At 40.3% G+C, this 21,578-nt stretch overlaps 1 protein-coding gene across 2 annotated transcripts in view; it reads right to left on the bottom strand.

Annotated features, from left to right (window-relative positions):
• Positions 1 to 1,842: 1,842 nt before the first annotated feature.
• Positions 1,843 to 21,578, bottom strand: part of CDK14 (cyclin dependent kinase 14) — a 513,399-nt gene continuing 493,663 nt past the window's right edge. For both annotated transcript variants that reach the window (XM_054726652.1, XM_008149228.3), the window contains one exon: positions 1,843 to 1,903. The gene's annotated coding sequence lies outside the window, so the exon portion shown is untranslated. The remainder of the gene's footprint in view (positions 1,904 to 21,578) is intronic.

The following is a 21,578-nucleotide window of genomic DNA, read 5'->3' on the forward strand; positions in this document are numbered from 1 at the left end:
AATCACAGGCAAGGCTGTCTTTAATTGCGCGTACGGTTTTCTTCTCCATATTTTCTGTAAGAAGTTCTATTTTAAATACACAAATCAAAATACCTGTAAAGACTACTAATGAGTTGGAATGTATGAAAGAAGAATGGGAAAGTTTTCTAGGTAGCAAATAGTAAATACTCTAGCCTTGGGTAACTTTTATTCTCTTTAACACCGACCAGTAAATAATTCCTCACTTAACACTTAGAAGCTCACAATGAATGCTACTTCAGGATACGATGGATTGTGACCTTGATTGTATTATATACTCACATGTCACTCCAGGGACGGTACCATTTTAATGTTTAGGAAGTCCGGGTCCAATTCCCTAGGTATACTGGGTTTGACTACAGAAAAGCTTTTCTCTTACCTGACTCTCAGAACGTCTTTGTCAAACTGGCTCACAATTCCTAGACTTGGTCCCCCAAAGTGCGATGCATTTCAAGTTCTTGGTCTCTCCTTCTTTCTGACTAATAGGAAAATGTAAAACAATGTATACGAAGCATTTCCATAGGAATTTGTGTCCTGAGGAGCTAGGTTTCATGCTTTCGATGAATTTCCTCACCACCCCCTTGGCCTGAGGATTACCTGGGATTCTGCAGGGAGGCCTGTCCCCCTGGGAGACAGCCTACACCAGACAAAGCTCCACAAACACCCAACCCACGTTTCCCTCCATGTCACATCCTCGCCTTCATCCTCCAAGGTCTCCCAACTCCTTCAACAGGGGAAGCTGGCCTTTCTGTTCCCCTTCCCCATCTTTACAGCATGAGTCCTGTATTGCTTCTAAAACCTGCATTCAAACAGTTTCCTTTCCAGGAGACAGTGTCGAGTCAGGGTCCCCAAGGATGGCTTCCAGTCAGCCTGGAATGTTTTCAACATGTAATTTAAAGGTGCTCTGATGTAAATGAGCCGATTTTTAACTCTGGATCCCTTTGTCACTTGCTTATTAAATGTTAACCAGCAAAGATGGCTTTCAGCGCTCGTGCAACCGATCGGACTCTGTGCACCCAAGTTTTGAGCGCTCTCTTCCTCACTCTTTTCTCCACTAAAAGAACACCCCGTGTCAAAGAGTGGATGGAAACAATAAGATGCTGACGAGACCCAGAACACATGTGAGAAGTCACCTCGAGCTCCAGAGGTTGAAAAGGAAGCAATTTATCCCCGTCTTTGATCTTAATACTTGATACTTGGTTCTTCACTTCCAACCTATTTGGAAAACAGTCATGCTATGTGGCTTGAAAAATGCTAAGCAGGTTCTGATATCTTATATAAATGTGTGGTATTTCCAAGAAAAAAAAACAAAAACCCACACTGGGAAATGTCTCCAAAGGTAGGCGACAAGGGGTGGGAGGTCCCACAGCCAGGGACCAGGTGCCAGTCAGAGAACATGGGTTTGCTTTAGCTAAACATTTCCTTCCTAGTGGTTGCAAAATGTGCAGTGGTCTCCAGGAAAGCGCACATTGTTTCATGCCACTGTGTGGCTTTCAAGTACAGATATTACTGAAGAAGTGTGAACACCAGATGTGTTGTCTTAATGCATTTAAGACATGGTTGGTAAAAGCATAAAAACCTTCACAGAGACGCTGCGCTGCTGAGGGAAATCAAACAAAATCAAACACAAAAGACTGAAAAGAATACATGCCATGGATCAGTAAGCGAAGCTTAATCTTCACATAGTTCTTGGGAATCACAAGGTATCCAAATGCGTGCAAGGTTTTAAATAAATTGCAGAGAAACCAGGGTCTTGCCAGCTTCAATTTTCTTGTAAGTGAAATCCACCACAGGGAGTGAAAGGAAACTGATCCATGATTCCCTTCCTCTTATTGGCCACTTCATTAATGGTTTTTTTTCTTCCCAGAATGATGACAACTTAATCCTGAAAAGAGGAAAAGAGAAAATTGTTATATGGTAAAAAAAAAAAAAAAAAATCATACATCATTCATTTTTCTTAAATTACACGAGACATCAAAATTGCTCAGGCCAGAGTGAGCCTACCTGTTTTCTCCACAGCCTACCCCAAGCACACGTATCTGAGGCAAAGTTGCCTCCTTCACCCAAAAATCCTTACAATGTGATAAACTAATGTTCTGACTGCTCTTACTTCCCTTCAAAGAATTTAACTCCGTGAATTTAAATGACCTGACCTCACCCAGCCGAGTGGCTAAGTTGGATGAGCATCGTCCTGTGTACCACAAGGTTGTGGGTTCCATTCCTGGTCAGGGCACATACCTGGGTTGCGGGTTTGAACCCTGGTAGGCACATATGGAAAACAACCAATGTTTTCCTTCCTTCTTTCTTTCCTTCCTCCCTCCCTCTCCCTCCTTCCTTCCTTCTTTCCATCTTTCCTTCCTTCCTCTCCTCCTCCTTCTTTCTTTCTCTCTCTCTCTCTACACACACACACACACACACACACACACACACACACACACCCCTTCTTCTCTCTAAGCATGTCCTCGGGTGAGGATTAAATTAAAAAAAAAAAATCTAACCTCCTCTTGGATTAATATAGAGAATTCAGCAAATTTCCTTCCCCAAATCATCAGTGGTAATACTGGTCTTCATTAAGTGCCTGAAGCATCATACAGACCATTAAAAGGACATTGCATCCTGTTCATTTTTATGAACAAGAAGCAGAAAAATGGATCATATACATGCTTAAAAAAAATCCAGCTGCCTATAATTCCTCCATTGCCTAGTGTCAGCCCTCATTTCGGTAGAATGAAAATTGGCCAGCACAACCTGAATCGCCAGCCTCTTGCTAACTTCCTGCATATGACTGTGCATTTCCAATGGTGCTGCTTAAACTCCATAACTACTTCCATGTGAACAGTTCGAGAAGAGAGAAGGATGGTTTACCCTGCTCTGCCCACATTTCTTTTTGATCCTTAAGTTTTCTCACCGAGTCTCTAGGACGGGGAAAAAAAAGTCTTGCCAGGAAGGGTAAAAGGAAACTCTCCGAGGTTCAAGTCACAAAACCCAGAGATTTGATCTATTAGTCCACTGAGTCCCAGAGTCAACTCATCATCTTCGTTAGAAGCGTGAGGTCATGAGGCCTGGTCAGGCCTGCTTGTGCCCTTCTCCAATGCCACACTGTCATCTTCCTGGGCAAAGAGGAAACTGTGGCCTTTTGTGGAGAACTCACAGCGCAGTTGCCCCCCTGCTGCCCATGTGGGCTGTAGTACCAAGGACTTCACCCCTGCATGGCACTGCCTTGACCAAGAGAACAGAAAGTTCCAGTCTTATAGTTGAGGGTGGCATCCTCTCCATCTCTGCTCATTTCTCCCGCTTACTATGATGATTTTTTAGAAGGTTAACCTTCCATCCTTTTTTTTTTTTTTTTGATTGAGCTGAAATTCATGTAACAAAATTAACCATATGAAAGCATTTAGTACATTTACAATGTTTGCAGCCATCACCTCTATCTGCTCCAAAACATTGGTCATTCCCCCAAAGAGATCCCATATCCTTTAAACCAGCAGTCGCCAACCTTTCAGACCTCATGGACCACCGGTTGGTGACCACTGCGCCAAAGGTTTCCTTAGTCACACCCTTTCTGCCCTCACCCCGGCTCCTGACAACCACTAATCTGCTTTCTTTTCGATGTACTTCCCTGTTCTGGATATTTCATAGGAACAGATCCATACCACATGCAGCCTATTGTGTCTGGCTTCTTCCACTTCACATAATGTTTTTAAAATGCATCTATATTGTACCATGTATCCGTACTTTCTTCTTTTTTTATGGTGAATCATATTCCATTTTATGGATATACCACATTTTGTTTACCCATTCATGAACTAGTGCACATTTGGGCTGTTTTCAAATTTTGGCTACTGTAAATAGTGTTGCTATGAATATTCATATACAAGTATTTGTTTAAATACCTGTTTTCAATTCTTATGGGTAAATACTTAGGAATGAAATTGCTGGGCCATCAGGCAATCCTGTATTTAACTTTTTGAGAAGCTGGCAAACTGTTTTCCACAGTGGCTGCACCCTTTTATATTCCCACTGGCAATATACAAATTTTCCAATTTCTCCACACCCTTGCCAACATTTACTACTTTCTTTTTTCCCCCCTCTTGATTATAGACAGCCTAGTGGGTGGGAACTGGTATCTCACCACAGTTTTGATTTGTATTTCCGTAATTATTAATGGTGTTGAGCACCTTTTTATGTGCTTGTAGGTCGTCTGTCTATCTTTGGAGAAATATCTATTGGTCCATTTTCAAATTGCCCTTTTGTTATTAAGTTGGAGGAGTTCTTTAAATATTTGTATTTTGATTTGCAAATATTTACTGCCTTTTAGTGGATTGCCTTTCACTATGTTGATAGTGTTCTTCGATGCACAAGAAATTTTAATTTGGATGAAGTCTAATTTATCCATTTTTTATTTTGTTGCTTATGGTTTTGGTGTCAGATCTAAAAATCGATTGCCAAACCTAAGGCGATAAAGATTTACCGCTATGTCTTCTTCTAAGAGTTTAGTCCTTACATTTAGATCTCTAATCCATTTTTAGTTCATTTTGGTATATGGTGTGAGGAAGGGGTAACATTTTATTCGTAAGAATTCTCTGTCCTCAGTGACTGAGCCAAATGTAAACAAAAGTCCTTATCTTACGTTTCTGGGAGAAGTGTGGGGTGGAGGGAGAGGCCTGGGGGTAGATGGACAACACATATAGGCCTTTTGCTCAGTTGTTATCTCAAATAGTTGCTGCTGTGGGACAATTCTCTATGTGGCTCACTTGGCCACCTCTCACCCCTGCCAGGTTGTCCAGAAATGCCTTTATCAAACCTCTTTTTCAAAAAGTCACCACCTTAGCAGAAATAATTACATGGAAACTACTGCCTTAGCCTCCATCCTACACTTGCAAGGAGAGATGAGGTTCTCACATCTTATTAGAAACTAGAAAAGTTTCATAATGTGAGTCAGACTTGATTTGGGCCTTAGAGATGGAATAGGATGTGGACATGTGACAAGGAGAGGTCAGTCACTTACACAAAGGGATCTATCAAAAACAAAGGTTCAGGCCAGGATGGTGTGGCTCAGTGGTTGAGCACTGACCCGTGAACCAGGAAGTCACGGGTTCAATTCCCACTCAGGGCACATGTCTGGGATTGTGGGCTCGATCCCCAGTAGGGGGCGTGCAGGAGGCAGCTGATCAATAATTCTCTCTCATCATTGATGTTTCTATCTCTCTCTTCCTCTCCTTTCCTTTCTATGAAATAAATAAAACATATCTTATAAAAGAATGCTTTGCTTTTCAGTATATCTGATTTCATGTAACAATAAACTATACTGTCACCATAGTCCATGGCATGTTATTATTCTGTTGGGTTGATATTACACCTTTTTTTTTTTAAGCCATTGACAGTGTTTGTCCTTGTCTTTGTCCTGATTCTTTAAGTGTAATTTCCAGAAGAATCACATGTACCTAATCGGATAATTAATAGTAACTGGATAATAAATGGCTAACAGTGATTATGGATAAGTCCATTTAGTTAGGTTTGAGGTCAGACATTTAATGAAAGTATCCAATAATTAAAATAAAATAAAAGGAAGGGAGGTGCCAATGGGGGCTAGACCCCCATCCCTGTGAGATGACTCTACAGCTCAAATTGTGCCAAGTGCCCTGACTGACATTGTTCACCAGCAGCATGCGATGTCCCTTCCCCCTCCTTGGGCAACATTGATATCAGTTCCAGTTTTCAAGGTAGATGCGTTTACTGCTAGAAAAATTCTTTAAAACCTAAATGTAATCATACATGTGATGGGTGGCGATGTAGGTGAAAGGAGAGAGGGCATATGACATTCATACGGAAGTAAAATATAATAGTAATGCAAATCCTTCCCTTACATTTAATAGATTATTAAAACAGACTACACACATAATATAAATGAACAACGAATATAAATTATAAGCTCAGCTATGTGCACAACAATTCATAGGTATATAAATCATTAGATTAATGGATGCCATTTTTATCTTGCTTTCTGCTTTTATAGTGTTCTTTCTCTAGAAATGAATGTTTTAAACAAGAAATTGGATTTTATTGATAAAATCCTTATTCAGAAATATCTACATAGAGCTTCTCAGCTATAAATATTAATTAATTGGATCGCTGGTACCCATAATGCAATTTTGTTCTGACCCATGTGCCCTATGAACTAGATATTTTTTGGATTCAATTTTCTTAAAACCAACTGTCAGCGTCATGTGATGGAGGAGATGAAAAATGAAAATGAGCAGTCCCGCTGTGCAGGTGGGTGACCTGTGGGAGAGAGTCTGCCTGGTAGGATTTTTACAGAAACCATCAGACACAGACCAATTGATTAGATCATCTCATACCCGCCACCAACTAGGCTCAAGAGACTAATTAGAGAGAGTACTGCCTGCGCAGGCACCCCATTGACACCTAATTTGCTCAGCCAAAGCCTTTGGGGAAAATGTATTATCTCTGCAGCTGCACTTCATGCATTTCTGATTTGAGGCATAAGCAAGGAGTGCTTCATCACTCTTTGGACCAGACTGAATGTAGAGCCCTTAAGTGCTAAATGCAAGCAAACAGGCCCAAATTAAAAATGGGCCAGGCTCTTTCTAATTCCCTCCGTGCTCCCTGTTAAATCTCCGTGGGTCTATACAGAGGCACACCCCTACACACACATGAAGTTTACTCGCTGGCGGGATGACACAGCCCAGGACCCCAGTTCAGGGTGCTTCTGGGTGATCAGAGGGTCTCTCCTTCACTATCCTATTTGCCACACTAAGGTATTGTGTTTGTTTTATTATTTTACTTAAATTATTAAATTTCTTCGGATCCTGCTGCATTGCCCTCCACCAAGTATTTCTTTTTCTATCTGGCCCAATTTCTGCCCCCTCTAAGCCTTCACTGGAGAGAAGTGATTATTTTGGTTCCAAATTAAAACAACTGTAGGTTTTCCTTCCATCTCTTACATTGTGAACAGGATATTCACCAGAATGTATGTGAAACTGAAGGGTAATCCGCTCATTTCTATTGGAGAGACTTCTTTGTAAAGATGCCTAACAGAGAGGGTAGACTTACTAAAGTTTGATGATAGAATTATTTTATAATTCTATCCTATCTTTACTACCTCATGATAGTAAAGACAGGATAGAATTATAAAATAATTAAGTTCTCTTCCAGAAAACAATGTAAGCCATTTGGCCAAGTTTAGCTTTTATCCGTTCCTAACCTAGAATAAAATTAATTCCAACCTTCTTTACTAATATAGAATCCAAATCACTGGTATATCAGGAGGCATTTGAAGAAAAGTATGTAACCAATTACATGCTTTTTAAAAAAGGAAATAGGAATGAAAAATCCAGACAGTATGAAAAAATTAGGGTATCTTAGTGCCAAATCCAGTGGCTAACACGAATGAATTTCCATAATGTTGGAATTAAAAGAAAAATAAACCAGGACCTGCTATGGTGGTATTCTAGAAAGGACCTAATGATTTCATGCCTTTCCACTCACATGTTGGATGAATTATTTTATACACGTGTTCTGGTAAATTACAATTCTGCTTTGCAATTTTCACATTTATCTAAATCTTAGTAATTCAGTGAAGATTTTGGGATATACTTTTAATTGTCTACTTTTTAAAGCAGCATTCAAAACTGGCCTAAATTGGGCACCGGATAGTCAGAGAAAGCCAGTGGCCATGAGGGTGAGTATTTCTCAGAAGGTATATGGAGAGTGACTGTAGGGGAGATGTTTGAAAACAGTTAAGAAATCGGAGACTTAACTAATACATACAACCATTTATAAAATTTATTCTGTTTTTGTGGAAAACAAAGTTCAGAGAGCTTCCTTTCCCCAAGTACCATATTAATAAAAGTTCACATGAAAAATAACCAGGGAAAATACAACCTTCCAGGCTGTGCATGTTGGGTTTGATTTTGCTTAAAATACTAAGAAGAACAACCAAACTAATCTTTTGTACCTAATTCATCTTCAAGCAGAGTTGGCGACTGTAGAAAATTAAGTCCTCAAATAAGGTTACTAAACTCAAGCACTTAGGCAAGTCAAAGTCTCTCTGAAGTAAAAATATTATGTCTATATACAAATACACACACATATGACTTATATTCATTTGCATATATACAACACATATACTCGAATTTTATGCTATAGACTTTATATATGAACGCTGGAGTCAAAATGACAAGTTTTCAACTACAAACTGATTTCAAAAAATCTGGGGACAGCTTAATTTCTTCACTTTTTGAGTGAGTTTAATTATGTTTTGATTTGGCTGAAATACAGGTTTTCTTTTGGACAATCTGAAATCATTGTTTTCCAGTTACTCTGACATTGCATTGAGCTCCTTTGGCGGGAGTGGGGGCGGTGGGGGGGTGGTGGTGGTGGAAAGAATGGGATGAAACAGAAGGAAGTAGAAAATTAGCCAAATCTACTTCTGTAACTTATTTCTGATTTATGATAATTATGCTTCTTCCCCTCAGAACACATCTTTGAGACCAGCTAGAGAATATTAATTAAAATGAATGCAGAGATAGAAGGCTTTTGTTTTAAGCTTGACAGAAGGTCCATCATTCAAAACAGTCCAAATCCTCTAAGTTGAAAGCTGTTTGGTAACATCCATATGGATGCACAATGCACTAATTGCAGCGACTTTGCACTTTTTAAGCTTCATGCCAAAGTGGTGATCTTAATTAAAATTTTTTAGGCAAAGCTATAAGTCTAGCATTTCAAAACAAAGCATTTCTCACATGAGAAGACTGACTTAACATATCATTTCAATAATCATCATTATCAGCAGACATTTATTGAAATCCCCATTAAAGACCAGGCATTTTATGACATGTAATTAGTGGTGGTTGAAAAGAAAGCTCTATTTTAATGGTGTGACTATTTATTAAATCAAATTTATGTAAATGTAAAACTGGTCATATTTTAGACACATGTGGACTTAAAGGATGGCAATTCTGGGAGTACGTCCTGTCTCAGAGAAGGCCAAAAATGTGCAGGGAAAGTACTGATCTAGGTCTTCTAAGAATTATCAAGACATTTAATCTTCTAAAAATATCATATATATAAAATCATACACACATACATAAATACACTGTAAGGTTTGAAACAGCTCATTGAAATAGTTTGAATGACAAAGTTAAGACTAGAAAAGCCTTCATCAAACATGGCTTATTCTTTTCAAGGATTTCATATTTGAAGCTTTATTTGCTTAGCATACCTTTACAATTGACTGGCTCCCAAGTGAGTATAAGTTAATTAAATAGGATTCTGACACTTTAACCTTCCTGATATATTACAGTTCTACTAAACTGTATTTAAATAAACCAAACACAAAGTCATGTAATGTGCAGCATGTGCATTTTTTAAAACTTAAAACACACACACAAATCTCATAAACACTTCTTAAGTAGTTAGCAGTCAAAGAAACACAAGGGTTCAGGTCTGACTTTAATTAAAAGATCTGAAAGGAGATGTGACTTCATTTTTGGGTGGATTTTTGTTTTTCAAATGAAAATTTGTCTAGTATTATTATCCAAAGTGTTGAGGCCCAGCAAGTTTTCATGGTAAGGGTTTTAAATTCGATATATATAATGACCTACAATTTGAATCTGTCTTATGAACCTTCTTATGCAGCAGGAATTTGCAAAGCTAAAGCATGCATTTCTGTAGGGTAAATTAGATGGCCTATAATTGGGAAGTAGAGAATGGTGTCAGTGTAAACCAAAAGCCTGTTGGTTCACAGGAGAGATCCCTTTCCAATGGGAAAGTTTTGAGTCACCAACACACAGCAGCCATGCACAGGAGACCAACACATTTGCATGCAAGCTGAAGAGGTGCCTGGAACTGCACATGCTGTCCATTTACCCCACATGCTTCTTCTTGGCTTGGTTGGGCCACATGCTCTGTTTTGGAATTAACTGTTTATAGCACAATTCTCCCAGATCTTGGCATCCAAAGTCTGACATCCCCAACTCTTCCATCTAGCTTCTTTCACCTGTAAGTTGTGCTAGTATTTTTAGTAGTGTTTTTAGACTGCTTTTGTGTGTGCTATGTGCTGGAGACTCAATGTTTGCATCCTCCCAAATTCATAGGTTGAAATATGTGATCATATTTCAAGGTGGAGCCTTTGGGAGGAGATTAGGTCATGAGAGCAGAGACCACATGAATGGGATTAGTGCTTTTATAAAAGAGATCCCAGCAAGAAGGGGAAGAGGCTCCTCACCCCTTCTTGAATCTGTCAAGGCCTTGTTCTCAGACTTCCCAGCCTCCAGACTGTGAGAAATACCTTTCTGTTGTTTATAAGCTGCCCAGTGTATAATGTTCTGTTATAGCAGCCCAAACAGACCACGTTGAATACATTTTAATGCTTCTGCCCTTTATTCTTTTTTTTTTTTTTTTACCATAATCCATACAGTAGTTACTGTGGTATTTTACTAAACATAGGTAGGAACACAAATATCATATCATAGCAGAAATGTTTATTCTTTTTAAAAAAATATTTTTTTATTGATTTCAGAGAGGAAGGGAGAGGGAGAGAGAGAGAAATATCAATGATGAGAGAGAACCACCTATCGGTTGCCTCGCTCCCCGGGCATGTGCCCTTGACCGGGATCCAACATGGGACCCTTCAGTCCACAGGCTGATGCTTTATCCACTGAGCCAAACCAGCTAGGGCAGAAATGTTTATTATTACGGGACACGTTCTGATGCCGTCACGTGGCAACACATTTGGACACCACCATACATGTCATAGCACATCATTTCCAGTAGGAAATATCTGCTGCCAGCAAGAAGGGTCCAACAGGCCATGCTGAGGGCTGCCAACACCAGAGAGCCAGCTATGCTCCCCACCAACTGTTTCCCATGTATCTGCATTACAGTGTGAACAATGCCAATGAACAATCCTCAACAAATGATAAATCACTGAGTATTAACTCATGGAAGCTAAGCCTTTATCTACATGTAAAGTCATGTGATATGCACTCTCCACAAAATTATAATTGGTTATTTTACAGTATTTTGATACTGGTTATCCTACTATAACAAGTTGCTTAATACCCAAGATGAGCTCTAATAGATATAATCAGGGAACATGTGTTTCATTAGGAGAAATAAATACTTGCATTGTGTGCTCGTGTAGCATTTTCTCCTCTCCATTCATTCTCTCATTTAATGAAAGCTGCCTGAAAAATAGGACCATGACCTTAAAAAGAGAAGATATCTTATAAACTGCCTTTTAAAAAGTTCTAATCCTTTTAGCCACTGGTTCGATGTCTCCTGGCATGCCAGCAGCCAGCCGTATGCTCCAGGTCTAACTGCCCACAGCACTCACTACAGGAGCCACCGCCTTTGCAGGAACCAGGGAGACCATCGATCCCAGTTTTTAGGACGGAGGGGATTTCCAGGATGTGGAACTTTCACTTTTGAAACTGGGGAAAACCAGAATGAGTTGGTCACCCTAACAGAAACAACAGGGTTGATATGTTGTAATTTCCAAGTTTATGATAAAAACAGAGCCAGCGAGCTTGGCACTTGACCACACGAACTAACACACACTGACATTCCAATCTTGAAATGTGCGTCACCAAAGTATTACAAATGCCAAACACCGAGAATGGCAAAGGATTTGTTGGCCAGAAAACGGGAACTGAGCTCACAGCCTTCTCTCCTCTCAACCCTTCCAAGGGTATTTTCACTTATCTCCCTCCTTGCCTCTGTTTTAGACTTTCCTCTGGACGCTTTTTCATTGAAACCATCGTGGATCCCATTCTTCTCTAATGAGGCTGCTGAATTCGAGACTCTCAGCTTGTTCTTCACCACAATTCTCAGCTGCACCACCAATAAATCTATTTAAATTCACACCTGTGGCATGGAGGAGATGGCGAAGGCCACCGCTCTCCAATGACAAGAAGTGTAAATACTGCCTTGAATCTCCGTGGCAAATGATCCCCCAACCCAATCAACAGTGGCAGAGCCAAACCAACAAGTGGCTGCTTATTTCAATTCAGAAAACATTTACTGAGCACCTATTTTTCTGTAAAGAACAGCATTTAGGGGGAAAAGGAGGAATAATACAAGGACTGCTAAAGCAAAGTCCCAGTGGTGGCCTGGAGCTGGCTTGAACTGGCTCACAAGTGTTGAATGTTACAATTTTCAGGAATTTTGCAAGCCAGTTGTTAAACACAGACACCCTTGGAATCAGCAATGGAAGGAGGCGTTATACATGAGCCACAAGACAAGCATGACCAATCAGGGCTTTTCTGCTTTCTTTCTAGAGAGCTGGCTGTTAAATATTTATCAACACGCCACTGCTGTCCTTAGGAGCCTCAAGAGTTTGGAAGGGGATGCTGGCCTGTAAGTCAACATGGAAAATGGAAGCGTTATCCTAGAGGTACCAATGCAGTGAGGAGGAACTGGCCTTTGAAAGATAAAGAAAAGTTTAATGTGTAGAAAGGGAGGAAGGAGGCCAGTGGGGCAGGCACATAATTGGATAGGGTAGGTGAGGGTGGTGGAGCAAAGCAAGCGCCTTCCGTGTGATTATGAATTTGGGTTTTATCTGTGTGTAGTGAGGAGGTCTTAGAGGCTGTTGAGCGGCGAGTCCCCAGGTTCTAATCCAAGGGCAGCCACCTACTCTTCACAAAGATGAAGACTCAGCTCCTTCTGTGAAGTCGGTAGGTGATGAGTTGTCTTCTTCAGGATGCTATTGAATTAGAGAATGCAACGGTTCTTCAAACAGCTGCTGAGATTGCTCACCATGCGCCAGGTTTGTAACACTTATCACTGAAAGGTCTTTTTCTGCCTGTGAGAAACAGCCAGCGTGTCCTGGGCTCACCATGACATAGAAACTAAACTTCTTCCCAAGGACTGCAATTTTCAATCTGTAGCCCATGGAGGAAATGGGACACTTGCATGCACCAGAAAGATTCCGTAGATAACCAATAGTTTGTTCATGTGTGTCTTTATATTTGTCTATGCATTTAAAGGGCAAAGGAAAAGAAATATGCACTACCTCCTAGCTTTACTCCTTACGCTGCTGTCCTTTAGAACTGAAACATGATTTACTGTTTTTGATTAGCACGCAACCTCAGACAGGCTTTAAATTGCAGCCTTCGGAGTTATGAAATACTGTCAAATCTTTTAAAAGGCAACTGCAATGAATTAGAAAACGTCATCGCTACACTCTTGTCTTGATTCACTGTGGTTGCACGATGTGGACGAGGAGTTTCAGCTCATTAAAAATGTGAAGCCTGTAATGTCTAATGAGTAAGACAGTCACATCAACATAATTGGTTTCCTCCTGGTATAAAACAATTAAAGTGCCAACAGCTCAGTGGTTTAGTGGCAGAGCAAAGCACAGTGGTTGCAGGCCTGGGGTCAATCACTTCCACTGGCAACAGAGCTGGAGAAAGCAGCCACGGTAGCCAGCATACACCAGGCTCCTGGGATTAAGCGATGCTTCTTGCTTTTTTAGTGTCCACTCTGTGGCCAACCGAAACAAAAGCACCATGGGAATTAAGGGTACTGAGATCTCACTGTGAGAGGCAGAGCAATCCCCTTTCGCCTTGCGCCACACCAGAACCCACACACAATGTGGTAAGCCAGGAATGTGACACCCTCTCTCCCACACCTGGGAACGGGAGCACATCCCAGAAAGCTCTTATTTCCTCTTCACTCAGATGCTAAAGAACAAAGTCATGTCTCGTCTGGGTTCTGCTGTTTGCTTTCCAGTCTGTTGGCATTAAAATTGCACCCTAAGCATCTAACACGTCTCATGATGCTCTGTTAAGTTCTTTTCAAAAGCGGTGACTTTGAACACAGGGGTCATTTGGGAGAAAAAACAACAACACAGATCTAGTGACTTAGTTGCTTGTTATCATGGGGTGGGGGGGGGGGGGGGGAGGAAGTCACCAGAGTTCCATTTTAAACATCACTAAATAGAATGTATATTGCATGAAGTATACAAATATGAAACAAACAAGCCAAACAAAATAGCCCAATCAGCTCCAATAAGCTGTTTTGGATTTGTTCCTTTTGCAATTCTTAGATGTAGTGGCTCTGCATGAGATGCTATGAACAATAGGTCAGAGCCTGAGATGCTGACATAGGAAGGCTCTTTGTTTTCTAATTACTGAGTTGTTTAGTGTTAAGGTTTATATCATTCTCATAATCAATCATTGAGTACCTTGGTCCAGTCAGGATATAAAACTGCTTGTGCTTGGATTAACACGGTAAAGTTAAATCTCATCTCTCTCAGTCCTTCCTTATTAGGAAAAAAATCTAACAGGTTACTTTTTAGGGACTGACGTACATCTGGTAAAATGTAAAGAACAGAGCAAATCTTTTTTTAGCTCCATGGGATATAGTATGCTTAAGACTGCCAACATGCTAGAGATGGGCAATTCAGATAAGACATATCTGAAGCAGATAGGGAGGAAGGGAATTACTGAGATTAATGGTGTGAAATCAAGCAAAGAAATATTTAGAGGGACTAGAAAGCAATTGATGGCAAGAAGACCTTTATGGCGGAACAACCTCCAAATGAAACTGTGCAAACACTACCCAATCTGGAAAAAGTATGCAGCCATGGTCACCGTCTGGAGTACTATCACAGTACAGTAATATTTCAGCAATCCCTCTTGACCATAAGTTCTTTGCACTTGAAATTCGAATACAGTCCCTGACTTTTGATGGTTCAACTTATGATGTTTTTGAACTTACAATGGTGTGAAAGCCACACACATTCAGTAGAAACTGTACTTTGAGTTTTGATCTTTTCCAGGCTAGCACTACTGGGCATCGTACTTTCTTGTGATGCTGGGTGGCAGCAGCAGCAAGATGATTTTGCCCAACTGAAGGCCAATGTCAGTATTCTAAGCATCTTTAAGGTAGGCTAGGCCACGCTATGATATTCAGTAGAGTAGATTAGGTGTATCAAATGCAGTTTCAACTTACAATATTTTCAATTCATGAGGGGTTTATCGAGATGTAGCCCCATCATGAATCAAGGGGCATCTGTGTATGTGGATATTTTTCTATGCACTAAATAGTTGCCTCCGAATTAACTCAATAAATAAGTTATAAAACCAACTCCCATTCACTACTTTTGACTCTTCTGTATGCCGTGACATATACAGTTGTAAGTACTTTAAATGTTATGATCATATATTCCCCCAACATTTTATTAAAATTTTCAAATATATAGGAAAACAAAAAAATTATCCAGTAAACATCCATATACCCACTACATAGATTCTTCAATTAACATTTTGAAATGTTCGCTTTGTAACATATCTATTCATCTGCCTATCTTTCCACCCACCCATTAATTCAACCTATTACCTTGATGCATTTCAAAGTAAGTTGCAGAAATGAGCACACTTCACCCCTAAACATACATATCACTAATTAGAGGCTAATGTAGATTTATGTTTTTAGGTAAATTCTACTTAGACTAAAATGCACAAATGTTAAGTGCATCATTTGATGACTTTTTAATAGTATTATACAGGAAATGTTGCATTGCTATGTAATAGGAGGGATCAGTTTTAATTCAGAATCTGAAAATATGATTTTTCTTGGTAAGAAAAATCATTCCTTTTTCCTACTCTTACCAATTCCTCAGTGGGCAAAACACTGATAAATACAACTACCAATGAAAAAACAGGCACAGAGCACCCAGACTGTGATCATTCTTAACTATTTTTGAGTAACTGCTAAACTTGAGAATCAGATGACCACCAAGGAATCCTCTCCAGAACACTGCATGTATACAACTACATGCAGATTTTTTTCATACAATTTCAGTGGGTTAACAAACCTTCTGAATTCCATGAATAGACCCATAGTCCCAGGTCAAGAACCCAGGATTAGCATGTCAGATGCTGAAGCATCAAGCAGTATTTCTACCAAACAACCATCATTTTAGAGCATATTGCAGAGAAAAGACCTTCCATGGAAGTATTGAAAGGTAATTCCTTTCTAACAAGCAGCACAATCTAAAAACTTTCCTGCTAAGGAGGGAAAAGGCTTACAGGATTTCCCACACCCTCCCTCAATGATAAACATACAACCAGCCAACTAAGACAAAACACACAAAAAAACCCCAAATCTCATCTAGTCTATACACCATGTTTCCCTCAAGAAAGGTGGAATCTGGACCATCCTATCTGATGAAGGCAACTGCCAAGAGGAGAAGCATAAATGGGTGCTGTGGATCCCTAGACAGGGATCTAAGTGGATGATCTCCGAGTATGAGGAGCTGATCAAAAATTATTTTCCCCAAACACAATCCTTTACTCTTCCCTCCTTTCCTTCTCTATTAGAGTCATCAGCAATGTACACACATTTTTTCAGGATAAAGGGTAAATGGAAACTAATTCCATAGTACCCATTATTACTAATTATATTAAATGCCATTAATAAACACTTTATTTCATGTGCTATCTTTGTTATTTTATTGTTGTAAATAAGAAAATTATTATGAGGGCTTCTCATAGCTTTGCCAAAGACCCTGAACTCTTCTTTTCCATTTTGAGATAAAAACAGTATCAGCCAAGAATTTGCAATTGTTTTTTAATATGCCCACCCAAGTTTACCTTGTCAGAAGGGGTCATTTATCTCTTCTGAGGCGGGTATTTTATTTTATGGTTGAGAAAGCTGAAACTATTAGTGAAGTACTTCCCATTTCTATTCTCTGGACAAAGCTTTGTTTCTCTTATCATTAATAGTGTTTCTTCCTACCATCAGAAGACCAAGTCATGGTCTTCTATGTCTGCTCTTCATAGATTGATCTGGCTTCTATGGTCTTACTTTGGTTCTGTCATTTCAGAGTTGTGTTGTGCCAGAACTCGGCCTGTAAGCTTGGCATTCTGATGATTCTGCTCATTTTCATCTCCTTGGTTAAATCTTATTTACATGTGTACCCTGTTCATCCCTGGCACAAGAATTGCTTGTGCCTTCCTTGCTAGGGGACAGCTACATCTGGTTACACAGTGTCTCTCTGTGACCTGGCTTGATAGCACCGAGACCCCCAGGACTGCAAATTTTCAGGAGCCAGTTAAGAAGGGAAAAAGAAAATGTAAAGTCAGGGATGAATCATGATTCCTCAGTCTTATTCCAATCAGCACAAGGTTGCCATAGCAACCACACTGAACTGTCCCTCTACCTTGCTCCTTCCACTGATCTGCCTGCAGGTTTGGGCGCTGAAGGGAATTTGCAGAGATTTGCTGCAGTTCTGGTTCACATAATTTTATTCTTATACACCTTAATTTTATACCATTTCTTCTCTTGAGCAATAATTAAAGAAACTAAGAGTTGCAAAACAAAATATACATGTGTTTTGACCAGTTTCCACCTGATCAAATGCAACAAGACCATTCCTCATTTGCCCTTCTCGAGGCTTCATATTTCCGCTTCCCCTCAACACACTGACACACATATACACACCTACACCATTTGAATGTCAGTCGATATTTTCAAAGAAATATTCTGAAGAGAAATTCTGAACATATAGATATAAGATCCTAAGCATCTTGTAGACTTGTAATCCTACAATTAAACCAAAGTAGCAGAAGTTTAAGGAAAAACTGGACTTGGCATAATGAAACCTAAACCTTTTTTATTTGACATGCCTTCCTTTTAAATACGAAGGGAGGTATATGCCCTTACATTTTAAGCACCGAGCAAACAGGATGCTCTTTAGAGGGCCTGAGGGAAGAGAGGGATGGGAAACCCTGCCATGATCGTTTTGTGGCTGGTGAAGTCTAATGGCCATGGGGTTGCCAACCCTGGATCAGTAAGTGATGGTCCACAGCAAAGGAGCACCAGGTTGCACACGGGCCCAAACAAAGCCACAAATGCTGACAGAGGCCAGGCACCAGGGGCCTACCAGCAGCCGAGCACAAAGGCTGGGTCAAGTGTCTTTGAGGTCCTGTGTGTGGGGCAAGCATCCAGCATCTGATGGTGCACAGGATACTGCGGAAGCGTCTACCTAGGCTGTGGTCTGCAACCCTCTTCAGAGCTAGAAGGTGGGGTTTGGTTTCTAGTTGCATGCGGGACTCAGCTGTTTCACTTTGACACCATCCCTTCCTTCACTTTCTTTTCTTATTGAAGTTCTCAGTCCACGTTTTTTCCCTGCTTGACACCCAACAAGGCTCCCATTTTTGTCCCCACAGACTTGTTGGAAATCGTTCTTGAATATCTCTGGGATCAAAGAAAACAAGGAATGACTTTTCACCCTGCATTGGAAATGCTTTACATTATCTCTAGTGTTCCCAAAATTTCTAGGGTGGCCATTCATACCATTCACTAATTTCCAGCTCTCTGCTTTCTGGACCTCAGATGGAATGTCCTTCCCGGCTCCCTCAGAAGTTAGGCATGGCCATTCGACCTCCTCTGACCAATCAGATACGCACTTTCATGTGACTGCTTTGAGGGCCAGGACTCATCTTGCTGTGTCCTTGCCCCCTGCCAAGGTGACTGAGGAAGCCTGTGTGGAGATGCAGCCGGTTAACCTGTGTCACCGAGCAGAGTCCCCCAGCGACTCACAGTGGATATAAAGTGTGAGCAAGAAATACACATTTGTTGTATTAAGCCGCAGCGAACAAAACCCAGTCTATCCTGAGCGATATAATGCCAATCATGTCTAATTTGAATCAGAGGTACTTGCATAAAAACTCTAACTTACCTACTCTTCAAAGCAATCCTAGTGGGGTAGTTGGTTTTGCCATTCTTTATTCCAATAAGGAAAAGGAAGGGTGGAGAGTACACATAAGTAAAATTCAAGTAATAATAATGCTTGAAATATAAGCATGAAATGTCAGGTATATCCAAAAGGATCTGGAAAGATAGATACCAGCTGCTAACAGTAGTTACCTTTGGGAAGGAGATCAAGATTTTCTGCAGAGTGGAAACTTTCAAGTTTCATTAACTAGTCTTATGTGTTATTTGGATACTTTCCAATAAGAATGTATTGGTTAATTATTTGTGTAATTAACACACACGCACACACACACGCGCACACACACAACACACACATACACACACACACACACACACACACAATGTGACATATAACTGCTGACTCCATAACTGTGGCTGGGTGAGATACTAATAATTGATAATTGCAATGAAAAACTAGACCTGTTTGACACTGGGGTTAATCAACATTGTTTAAAGCTTTGCTAAATATCCTTATACTTAAGGGAAAATTGTTCAGAAAATGAAGGAAGAAGTAAAATATGTTTCATACTGTGCATTGTATATTCAAATAGAATTATTTTGTGATTTTTTTGGTAATGATATCTATTCAAGGCACTAATGATAAATTGAAATGATAAAGAGGAAAGAGATATATCAAATTAGAAAGTAATGATAAAAATGAAGATGATTATGACAATGACATATTGGTAGCTGTAGAGAAGTAAAATATTAGAGAAATATGTACTAATGGATTTAGTGAGTGAGATTATGGACTATATTCTCTTCACACACTGTAATTATTTTTGAATTTGTGTACTGAGCATGTTATGTCTGTAATCAGAAAAAGGTTAAGTATTGAATTTTAAAAATGTCATAAAAGTGGAAGCTCTGGGGACGAACATCACTAAAAGCTATAGCTGGGGAAGGTGGTGGAACTGAGCTGAAAGGATGGGTAGAATTGGGTAAGGAAAGGGCAATAGCTTTCTAATTAGTTTTTTTTATTTTTTTATTTCAAGCACCATCACTTACTTTTGCTGGGCTCTGAGGGTGGAGATGTGTTTGTCTATTTACTACTGAGTCCCCAAGGTCTAGAATGCTGTGTGGGATATAGAAAGTGCTCAGTAAACATTAACTGAATCCATAAAAGAACATTGTTTTTGCTAGAATCCTTTTCCTAAAATACATATGAGAACTGGGGCTACCATTTGCAACATATATGTGCTTTTACGCAAATTAGAAAAAGATGTGCCCTTCTCCTAGGTTGATGCCCCCTTCTCCTACAACTTGTGGCTGCGAGAGTCAATCATTTGTTCACCCATGACTTGTTCCAACCCTGCTGCCTGGCCAACCTCCTTTCTGATGGTCACCCCCGCAAATGCACACAGGATAAAGTCCATGCTCCTAGGGTTGGCAATCCACGCTCTTCTCAACCTGACCCCAACTTTCCTGTCCTATCATACCATTTCCAACACCTACTCTATGCTTAAGCCTTAGTAAGACTATGCTTCCATGTGTTGGCTCCCACTACTGCCTTCATTCCACAAATTCCATGCTTCTAAGCCAAATACCTATTTAATAAAGACAAGCCCTTCACATTCTAACATTGCTCTCAGGGACTGTCCAGGACCCACCCTCTTGTCCCTTTCAGACTCCCCTCCTATCCGACTCTTGATTCCTTCCTCATTTGAAGTTCTATCCCTGTTCATGGGATTTAAATGTGGATTGTAATGCTAGGTAGGTACACCAGCTATTGGCTCTCATCTTTCCCTTCCTTTGGTCTGGCCTTGGCCCCATTTTGATATTTCCCTGGCCCTTTTGGATGAAATCATCAGCCTGCCTCCTCAGGTGGCATCAGCAGTCACATTCTTCTCTGAACTTACCCGGTGCGTTGTACAAACCTTCATAAAACCTGGATCATATCATATTATACTGTGTCCTTACGTATTTCTTACATTAGAATTTTAGAGCTTCTAATTGACGGACCCATATCTTATTGATGGACCCATATCTTATTCTGAGGTGCTTAGCAATGTGCCTGGCATATAGCAGGTGTCCAATGAATTTGTATGGAGAAAAGGAATAAATAAGACATGGACACAGAATCTGGCTGAGTAGAGAAAGTGGAACTGCAGTAGATTCTAGTAGGATGGAGTCAGAGTGTAAAAGGCCTTGATATTCAAACAGAAGAGGCTAGACTCGTAGTGGAAAAAATAAGGGGTCACTTCAGAGCCCCGAGAAGGGCAATGATGTGATGCAAACAGCATTTTGGAAGACTTATTATGTGTCATCATTCAGGGGGGAGGGGAAGAAGCGAGAGCCTGTGGTCAGAGCAAACACTCAATAAATGTTTGTTGTTTGATTGGTTGAGCCTGAAGAAACTCATACAGAAACACAGGTATGAGGTGAGAGAAAGAAGACGAGGGAAGAAATTCAAGAAACTGTTCAAAGCAAAGATGGCAGGTCTCGGCCCTGGCAGTTGCTCAATTGGTTAGAGCATCGTCCGTCCCTATGCCAAGGTTGCAGGTTTGATCCCTGGTCAGGGCACATACAAGAATCAACCAATGAATGCATAAATTAGAAACAAATCGATATTTCTCTCTCTCTCCCTCTCCTTTCCTCTCTCCCTAAAAGATAAATAAATAAATAAATAAATAAATAAAGATGAGCAGGTCTTGGAGGCTGATAGTAATGCAGATGGAAGGAGACTTACAGCCACTGTGGGACCAAGACGCAGGGAAAAACTGAGAGGGGTAGCTGACTTGTAGGGGGAGAAGAACCCAGCTTTGACTCTAATGAGTCACAGTGGCTGGTCTGTGTGCACACATGTGCTTATG

The sequence above is a fragment of the Eptesicus fuscus genome, chromosome 14, assembly GCF_027574615.1.
Source record: "Eptesicus fuscus isolate TK198812 chromosome 14, DD_ASM_mEF_20220401, whole genome shotgun sequence".
Classification (NCBI taxonomy): Eukaryota; Metazoa; Chordata; class Mammalia; order Chiroptera; family Vespertilionidae; genus Eptesicus; species Eptesicus fuscus.